Below are 10,857 nucleotides of genomic sequence, written 5' to 3' on the forward strand. Positions count from 1 at the left end.
CCAGGTTGAGCTGTTGTTCAGCATCTTAGCTGTGGAGGGCAGTGTCACTGGCCCTCATATGTGGGATCCGAACCAGGGCCCTCTGGCGTCCCAAGCTAGCTCTTAACCACTGCGTCACTCAGCCGGCCCGGGAACAATGATGATTTTAAGCAGCTTTGATATTAGGAGCAGACTGTATACATGTCCCAGAGATGGAGCTATTAGTAACAAATATCAGCAAACATATTATAGGTAATCTTAGCAGGCTAGAATTTTGAGATACTTATAAGGGATATAAGATGTTTATGTAGCTTTCTTTTGAAGTAAAAGTTCCTTCATAATACCTCTCTTTAGGTTTTGCATTAACTCAGAATCCTCAGTTTGTCTTCTATTTAACATGACAAATTGCTAAGTGATAGTTGACATTCACTATCTCCTCACTAACATTTTCAACTAATTTAATGAGAGAGGTTAGAAAGGGACAGGATGAGGGAGATGTTTGGAGGGAGAGAAGGTACAGAGAGAGGGAGGGGTGGGGTGCCATTTGCATTGTGCCTTCAATGTTTTACAAGGAGGCTCAATACATAAATGATGTTTTGAATATCTGCCTCATGTAAGGCTCATGCTAATGCCATGAAGTTAGACATTGTAGGTGACATAAAGGAGGATACAGACAAGCAGAGAAGATGTTTCTGGACTGCTACTTTTCAAATGTGAAGTACCCCAATGTGAAGAATTATTTTCAGGCTGTAGAATAACTGATTAGTAACTGACCAGTGCTTCTGCTTAAAGGAAGGAAGGGCACTCCAGTTTCATATTTTTCTTTCAATTTGTTCATTTCACACAAAGAAACTTTATTTTAAAAAATTTCGTCTTTTTTAGTGCATTAACTAAAAAGAGGAATCTTATCTTTCCTCTACCGGACACCTGTCCAAAATTTTTTTCTTGTGATACTATGTACATCTATCTGAGCAGGAAAATTTCTTCTAATTCCTTCTTAAGCTAAATAATAGAAAGAGTAAAATAAAACATGAATAAAGACATCAATCTATGCATAGAAAACATTGAAATAGAAAACAGATTGTGCGTTTGCCATCAATTGCCACCATAAGTAATTTCGCATGGCAACATGGCCTAGTATGAAACCAGGTCTAACCAGGAGAAAGCTATTAGCATACTAGCTTGCTAAAACATTAAATTACTTGAACCAAACTACAGTGTTAAGTAACTTTAAGTTTTTGTTTATAACAGTTTTATATCACATTTTTTCCCACTCCACTACAGGAATCCTTCCCAATTTAGTGTTTTTACAAATCGAGATCATATCAAAGATTTCCAAAGGTATCTGGCATTCAAATATATCCAGTATCTACTCCTGCCTTCCACAGACATCATTGTCAGTCTGTTGGGATTGTTGGCCAGTCTGTATGTCACACTGATACTGATGTCACCTTCTGTATCCAGAAAATCCACTGCCGTGTTCATTTGTAACATCGCTCAGGCAGACATGTTAGCTGGCTATAGCATCTTTTCTGCCATTATTCAAGATGTGATAAAGAGTGAAATATTATCATCTTCTTTTCAATCATCCTTGAGGCAGAATTTGCAGATTGCAAATATTCTTGTCAGTTCACTTTTACTCAGCTGTGTCAGCCTTGAGGCCATGCTGATCACTTTCCTTCCAGTGGAAACACACTATATAAGGACTGTTAGAAGTGCCAGGATGGCTTCTAAAATAATCTGTATTACTGTAATTACTGAATGTTTTCTTTATCAGATGGAGTGCCTCAAAGTCCTTGACATCTCTTCTCTTAGCCCTCACAAGCAAGTTTTGTTGTAGCTAAATTTCTGTTATGGAGCCAGGAAGCTACTGAAATCACTGATTTACCCAATTGGACTACTTTTAAGGATCTTCTATGTGTATCTTTTTTATAAAATGTATTTCACAGAATTATCTTGAAACTGCCTCTGACAGTTAAATATATGCATCAACTTGGCTAGGCTGTGTTGCCCAGCTGCTTAGTCAAACACTAATTTAGATGTTGTTTTGAAGTTATTGTGCAGATATGATTTACATTTATCATCAGTTATCTTTAAATACAGGATCATCCTCAATATGTTGGTGGGCCTTCTCCAATCAGTTTAAGATGTTAAGTACAAAAAAACTGAGGTTTCCTGATGAAGAAGAATTTCTGCCTCAAGACTGTAAGATAGAAATCCTGTTTGAATTTCCAGGCTGGTTGCTTGCCCTACATATTTTATAATCAAGACTGCAGCATCAATTCTTGTCTGAAATTCCTGTCTGCCCTACAAATTTTGGACTTTCCAGAAACCACAATCATGTAAAACAATTATTTAAAAATGAAAATTAAAAAATAATAAAGATGGCCAATAGACATATGAAAAGATGCTCAACATCACTAATCATTAGAGAAGCGCAAAAAACCACCCACAATGAGATATCACCTCACACCTGTTAGAATGGCTATCATCAACAAGACAAATAATAGCTAGTGTTGGAGAGACTGTGGAGAAAAAGAAACCCTCATACACTGTTGGTAGGACTGCAGATTGGTGTAGCCACTATGCAAAGCAGTGTGGAGTTTTCTCAAAACATTAAGAACAGACTTAACATATGACCCAGCAATCCCTCTCCTGGGGATCTTCCCAAAAAATCTGAAAACATTTATCCGTAAAGATATATGTGCTCCCATGTTCATTGCAGCTTTATTTACAGTGTTAAAGACATGGAAACTACCAAAGTGTCCTTCCATAGATGGTTGGATAAAGAAGATGATTGGATATATATACACAATGGAATACTACTCTACCATAAGAAAAAATAAAATAGTGCCATTTGCAACAACATGGATGGATGTTGATATTATTATGCTAAGCGAAATAAGTCAGACAGAAAAAGTAGAGAACCATATGACTTCACTGATATGTGAGATATAAAACTGAAAGCAACAAAGGAACAACACAAATAAATAAAGACACAAAAACTCAGACACACAAAATACTTTAGTGGTTACCAGAGGGTAAGTGGAAAGGGGGTGATAAAAGAGGGTAAATGGGGTAAAATTTATGGTGATGGAAGAACTGACTCAGTGGTGAACACACAATGTGATATATAGATGATGTATTACAGAATTATACACTTGAAACCTATGTAATTTTACTAAGCATTGTCACACCAATAAATTTTAATTGAAATGTATATATATGCCAAAGACAAGGTGGCCAGGGTTGTCATAATGAATGTACAACAAAATCAAAGCAGTACTCAGAATAATCTGACTCACAGAAACTCATAGCACTGGCTAGTTGAGCATTGTGTCCCTAGCAGATAGGTAAATTAACAGTCTACTAAATTCTTACTTGATCTGTATAAGCAGAAGAATTCTAAGGTCAAGTAAACAGAAGTCTAATTGTTTTGAATCATCAAAACAAAGAGTGTCAGTCTCTTAATTCTCAGACTAAAGCCAGTTTAACTACCCAGAATTGCTTGAATAAAGAGGAGGACAAGTCCCCTTGAGAAAGGAGACACAGTAAAAAAATATGCTGTTAGTCTTCCTTTCAGCCTTCCCCAAGTGACCTATGGCTTTTACCAGGATGGCTGCATTGGGGAAAAGAAATAATCAAAATTTGGGGGGATTACTGGACACTGGCTCTGAATTGCATTAATTACAGTAGACTTAAAATGTCAGTATAGTCCACCAGTCAGAGTGGAAGCTTATGGAGGTTAGGTGATTTATTTAGCTCAGGTTCACCTGACAGTGCATTCAGTGTGAGTCACAGAAGACCCTTACAATTTTGGAGGAAAGCCCTGCCATCCTCTGCAGATAATGACTCTCCTTTTGAGATACAGCTTTTTGCTTGCTACTGGGCCTTAGTAAAGACTGAACACTTAACCATGGACCACTAAGTTACAAAGTGACCTGAACTGCCCATCATGAGCTGGGTGTTGTCTGACCCATAAAGACATAAAATGGGGCACTCACAGGAGCACTCTACTATCAGATTGTCATAGCATATATGAGATTGTGCTCAAGCAAGCCCTGAGTCATAAGTTACATGAGAAAGTAGCCCAAATTTCCGTGGTCCCCACTCTTGCTACACTACCTTCTCTTTATCAGTGTGTACCTATGGCCCCATGGGGAGTTTCCTATGATCAGTTGACAGAGGAAGAGAAGACTCAGGCCTGGTTTACAGATGAGCCTGTATGATATTCAGGCACTACCTGAAAGTGGACAGCTTTAGAATTATTGTCCCTTTCTGGGATATCCCTGAAGAACAATGGTAAGGAAAACTCCTCCTAGTGGGCAGAACTTTCAGTAGTGCACCTGGTTGTTCACTTTTCTTGGAAGAATAAATGACCAGACTTATGATTGTATACCAATTCATGAACTATGACCAGTGGTTTGGCTGGTTGGTCAGGTACATGGAAGGAACACAATTAGAAAATTGGTAACAAGGAGGTCTGGGGAAGAGGTATATAGACCTCTCTGAATAGGTGAAGAATGTGAAGATAGTTGTATTCCATGTGAATGCACACCAAAGAGTGACCTCAATAGAAGAGGAATTTTAATAATCAGGTGAATAGGTCAACCTAGTTTGTGAATGCCCATCAGCCTCTTGCCCCAGCCACTTTTGTCATTACCAGTGGGCTCATGAAAAAGTAGTCATGGTAGCAGGGGTGGAAGTTATGCATGGAGTCAGCAACACAGACTTTTGCTTACCAAGGACTACTTGGCTACAATCTCTGCTGAGTGCCCAATTTCCCAGCAACATAGATCAACACTGATCCCCCAAAACGGCATCATTACCTGGGGTGATCAGCCTGGTGGCAGGTTGATTATATTACACTACTTCCATCATGGAAGGGCCAGGGCAGCAGAATGTCCTTACTGGAATAAATATTTACACTGGATATGGATTTTCCTTCCCTATGCATAATGCTTCTGCCAAAATTACCATCTGTGGACTTATAGAATGCCTTATCTTCAATCATGGTACCTTGCACAGCATTACTGCTGTCAAGAAATTACTTCACAGCAATAGGCCCATATTCATGGAATTCACTGCTCTCATCATTTTTCTATCAACCTGAAGCAGATGGCTTCATAGAATGGTAGAATAACTTTTTAAAGACTCAGTTACTGTGCCAGTTAGGTGGCAATAACTTGCAGGGCTAGAGCAAGGTTCTCCAAAAGGCTTTATGTGCTATAAATCAACATTCAATATTTGATGCTGTTTTTCCCATAGCCAAAATTTATGAATCCAGGAATCGAGGGGTAGAAATGGGAGTGGTTAACACTCACTATGACCCTTAGTGATCCACTGACAAAGATTTTGCTTTATGTTCCTGTAACCTTATACTCCACTGGTCTAGAGGCCTCAGTTCCAAAATGAGGAATTATTCCACCAGGAACCACAACAATGATTAAATTGAACAGAAGTTAAGACTGTCACATGGCCACTTCGGGCTACTTATGCCTCTGAATCAACAGGCAAAGAGGTAATTATAGTGTGAGAGGTATTATTCAGGCATTATGGTGGCAGTGATCAAGATGAACTTATGAACTGTGCCCAGGATATCTCCTAAAATGTATGAGTAGATGAGATGTGTGAAAAAATAATGAACACTATATGATATGTGACCCATAATCTATTAAAAGCTTACAAAAGTAAAAAAGAAAACAAAAAACTAAAAACATTTTGCTCTGGGTTGATTAGCAAAAACCAGGCTGTGTAAGTGGGAGTTTAATTGTATCATGAATATTAAGCTTTTTACTAACTACCCAAACTCTGAATTCCAGACTAATGGACAAGCTCAATTTAGCCTAGGCATGACTGTGTGGATGTTTATTATTTTTCATGTGTGTCTTGCAAGGTTTAGGGCAGCAGTTCTCAACCTGTGGGTCGCGACCCCTTTGGGGGTCAAATGACCCTTTCACATGGGTTGCCGGGTACTTGTATGTGGGCATATCTGCATGTGGGCCTGGAGACGGATAGAGGAGCAGTGTCCCGGTTCCTAAGACAATCGAAAACATGTGTTTTCCGATGGTCTTAGGCGACCCCTGTGAAAGGTTGAGAACTGCTGGTTTAGGGGAATTTGGCTCTCTCTAATACTAAGTGTATTCACATTGGTGACTGAATGTTGAGGTGCGATAAACATATACACTAAGCACAATACATATGTAGGTATATGTTTTTGGTACTCTTGAATCAACTATCTATATATCACGTAGCAAACCAGAGTAGGTGAATTAGTCTATGTTTTGGGTTAAAGGACCTATCCTAGTGATTAAAAGGCTGGGACCAAGTTCATGAACAGGATCATCTCTGTAATTGCCATTTTGGGTCACAACTTTGAAATCAAGCACAAGGAGTTTTTGAGGTTGGAAAGGAGGAAAAAAGATATGAGAGTAGAAACAAGTGTAGGCAGAGTGTATACCATAGGATTTAGATTTAAATGTTCTAGGAAAAGAAATAATACAGGACTTGAACTAGAAGGAGAGGGGGATTAAAACAGGCATCTTGGAAGCAACAGAGTCAATTTTAGTGGCATTTTTCCTGTATCTTTATTTCCTTCCTTGATTATCTCCCTGAAATGACCCTAAAAGATTGCAAAATCTACCTTTCCTTGCTCTTCCATTTTGTCCTCTCTTGGTCCCTGTAGAGTATGGGAATGAAGTACCAGAACTGGTCACAGCCAACAGACCTAGGTACTTTTTCCCCTTATGATGCTTTCATTCTTTATGAATCAAAGAAAGGAGCTGGAATCCTTAGCACCCCCCCAAAAGGCTCTGCTTAATCCAGACAATTGCTTTCTTTGAGTGGCTTAATGACCAAAGTAATCTCTGATTCTATTCTTTAGACTACTTCTTTTCTTTAGGTCTATTGTTTCTCAAAAAAAAATGGAAATGTCTTTAAAAGTTATTCACTGAATGGAAAAGTAAATTTAAAGATTTCTCGTGATTCTTCCCATCATTTTGGATACAAGAGAAATCTACTTTGCCAGGAGTATTGACCCAATGCTTGCCAATACCAGGGCTACTGCCAACAGGGCAGGAAGACATTAGACATAGAACTTAACTAAGAGCTTAAAAATAACTAGGAGGAGAGCCAGGGAAAAAGTCAGCTTCCAAATGGTTTTTCATTTTCAACAGAAAAGGAAGGTTGCCAAAAAGAATGGTGTGTGAGATAAATATTCAGAAAAGTCAGATAGAGCAGGAAAAGTATGTGTTTTTCAGTACTAAAGACTGAGTATTTTTCTAATTCTGAGGGGAGATAGACTTATTTTTCTCTTTCCATTTGGGAAAGACAGAAGGTCACAAAGGCCTCAGTCTCTATGGAAATCAATTCCATATAAACCCATCTCTTAGGAATTGGCAAAAAATGTTTGCTTGTGTGTTTAGATTGATTATAAATACCAATTACTTAAATAAACATTCTATATTTATTTTTCAGTGTGGTTTTTATTTTATTTTTTATTAAATTTATTAGAATGAATTCGGTTAATAGCATTATATAAGTTTCAAGTGTACAATTCTATAATACATCATCTGTATGTTGCACTGTGTGCTCACCACTCAGTCTAATCTCATTCTTTTACTGTATAATGGACCCCTTTTACCCTCCTAATCCTCCATACACCCCCTTCCCCTCTGATAACCTTCATACTGTTGTCTTTGTCTATGAGTTTTTGTTTGTTTGTTTATTGCTTTCTGTTTTATATCCCACAGATGAGTGAAATCATATGGTTCTTGTCCTTTTCCATCTGATTTATTTTGCTTAGTGTGATACTCTCAAGATTCATCCATGTTGTCACACATCGCAGTATTTCATCCTTTCTTTTGGCTGAGTATTATCCCACTGTATATATGTGCCACATTTTCTTTATCCAATCATCCATAATAGGACACTTAGGTTGTTTCCATGTCCTGGCTACCATGAATAATTTTGCAATGAACATAGAGGTACATATATCTTTATGAATAAATGTTTTCAAATTTGGGGGGTAGGTATCCAGAAGAGGAATTTCTGGGTCATATGGTAGCTCTATTATTAATTTTTGAGGAACCTCCATACTCTTTTCCATAGTGGCTGTACCAGTTTATATTCTCGCCAGCAGTGTATGAGTTTCTTTTTCTCCACATCCTCTCCAAAATTTGTTATTTCTTGTTTTATTGATAATTGATAATAGCCATTCTAATACGTTTGAGAAGGTATCTCATTGTGGTTTTGATTTGCATTTCCATTATAGCTAGTGAATTTAAGCATCTTTTCATATATCTGTTGGCCATCTGTATGTCTTCTTGGGAAAAAATTGTCTGTTCAGGGCCTCTGCCCAATTTTTAATAGATTGTTAGATTGTTTCTTTTTGTTGTTGTTACTGTTGTTAAGTTGTATGAGTTGCTTATATATTTTTGATATTAATTGCTTATCAGAAATATTGTTTACAAATATCTTCTCCCATTCAGTTGGTTGCCTTTTTTATTTTGTTGATTCTTTTGCTATACAGAAGCTTTTTAGTTTGAGATAATCCCATTAATTTATTTTTGCTTTTACTTCCCTTGCCTTTGGGGTCAAGCTCATAAAAGCCTTCTGAGACCAAAGACCATAAGTTTAGTCCCTATGTTTTCTTCTATGTATTTTATTATGTCAAGTCTTATATTTCTGTCTTTAGTCTATTTTTAGTTAATTTTTATGTAAGGTGTCAAATAACAGTCAAGCTTTAATCTTTTGCATGTGGCTTTTCAATGTTCCCAGCACCATTTATTGAAGAGGCTTTCTTTTCTCTTTCATATGTTTTTGGCTCCTTTGTATTCCATTGGTCTGTTTGTCTGTTTCTTACCAATAACATGCTGCTTTGATTACTATAGGTTTGTAGTATAATTTGAAGTCAGGAAGTGTGATACCTCTGGCATTGATCTTTTTGTCAGGATTGCTTTGGTTATTTGAGGCCTTTTGTGATTCCATACAAATTTAATGATTTTTTTTGTTCTACTTCTTTGAAAAATGCCATTGGGGTTGCATTAAATCTTTATATTACTTTAGGTAGTCTGGTCATTTTAACTATGTTGCTTCCTCCAATCAATAAATACAGAATATCTTTCCATTTATTTGTATTTTTTCAATTCTTTTCAACAATGTCTTATAGATGTCAGTGTATAGGTCCTTCACTTCCCTTGTTTATTTCTAGGTATTTTATTCTTTGTTGCAATTGAAAATGGAATTGTTTTCTTCATTTATTAGTATATTTCATTGTTAGAATATAAGGATGCAATGGATGTTTGTATATTTATTTTGTATCTGGGAACTTTCCTGTGTTTATTGTTTCTAATTGTTTTTTGGTGAAATCTTTAGGGTTTCTATACATAGAATCATGTCATCTGTAAAAAGTGACAATTTAACCTCATTCTCAATTTGGATGCCTTTTAATATTTATTTCTCTTGGCTGATTGATCTGGCTAGGACTTCCAGTACTATGTTGAATAACAGTGGTGAAAGTAAATATCCTTGTCTTGTTCCTGATCTTAGAGAAAAAGCTTTCAGTTATTCACCATTAAGTATGCTATTAGCTGAGGGTCTGTCACATATGACTTTTATTATGTTGAGATACTTTTCTTCTATACCTATTTTATTGAGTGTTTTAATCATAAATGCATGTTGTATCTTGTCAAATACTATTTTTACATCTATTAATATGACTATATGCTTTTTAGCCTTTATTTTATTAATGTGGTGTGTTACGTTGATTGATTTAGGTATAATGAACCATCCTTGAACCCATGGAATGAACCTCACTTGATCATGATGTATGATCTTTGTAATGTTTTGTTGTATTTGATTTACTAGATTTTTATTTGGATTTTTGCATCTCTATTCATCAGAAATATTGGTCTGTAATTTTCATTTTTTATGTTGTCCTTGCCAGGTTTGGGCATCATAATGTTGGCTCATAAAATGAATTAGGAAGCATCTTCTTTAACTTTTTGGAAGAATTTGAGAAAGATAGGTATTAAATCTTCTTTGAAAGTTGGGTAGAATTCACTAGTGAAGCCATCAGGTCCTGAACTTTCGTTATTTGGGAGGTTTTTTGATGACTGTTTCAGTTTCCTTATTGCTAATCAGTCAATTTAGATTTCCAATTCCTCATGATTCAATCTTGGAAGGGTATGTATTTCTAAAGACTTGTCCATTTTTTGTAGATTATCAACTTTGGTGGTGTATATAGACTTTCATAGTATTCTTGTATAGTCTTTTACTTTCTTTTAATTATGAAATACACATTTTTTAGAATTAGTTTCAGCTGTATAACACAGTGAAATATATACTTTTTACCCCTCGAAGTGAAAACCCCCCTCCCCCAATCTGCCGCCCCACTTCCCCCCAATATCATACATACATATTACAAATCCCTTGACTCCACTCCCACACAATACTCCACGTCCCATGACTATATATATATATATTCAATTATAGTTGACATACAATATTATACATCAGCTTCAGGTGTACAGTGCCGTGATCAAGCCTCTTCCCCATCCATGATGCAAGACATGTGACATCTGACACCTTACCAAATATTTACATTATTAATCATATTCCTCGAACTCTCATTCATATCCCTCTGGCAATATTGTAGTTGCATATTTATGCTGTCTAACCCCTTCCCCTTCTCCCTCATCCCCACCCCCTCCAAACTAACAGCCATCAGTTGTTCCTCTATATCTCTGAGACCACTTCTGTTTACTTTCCTCGTTCATTCAGGTTTTTAGATTCCACATATAAGTGAAATCATATGGTATTTGTCTTTCTCCAACTGACTTATTTCACTTAACATAATAGTCTCTAAGTCCATCTATA

The 10,857-nt window shown here is 36.6% G+C and overlaps 1 pseudogene; it reads left to right on the forward strand.

The window, feature by feature from the left end:
• The window catches only part of LOC109385664 (uncharacterized), a 33,496-nt pseudogene extending 28,102 nt beyond the window's left edge, over positions 1 to 5,394 (forward strand).
• The last annotated feature ends 5,463 nt before the right edge of the window (positions 5,395 to 10,857 follow it).

Source organism: Hipposideros armiger, unplaced genomic scaffold (assembly GCF_001890085.2).
Source record: "Hipposideros armiger isolate ML-2016 unplaced genomic scaffold, ASM189008v1 scaffold_121, whole genome shotgun sequence".
Lineage (NCBI taxonomy): Eukaryota > Metazoa > Chordata > Mammalia > Chiroptera > Hipposideridae > Hipposideros > Hipposideros armiger.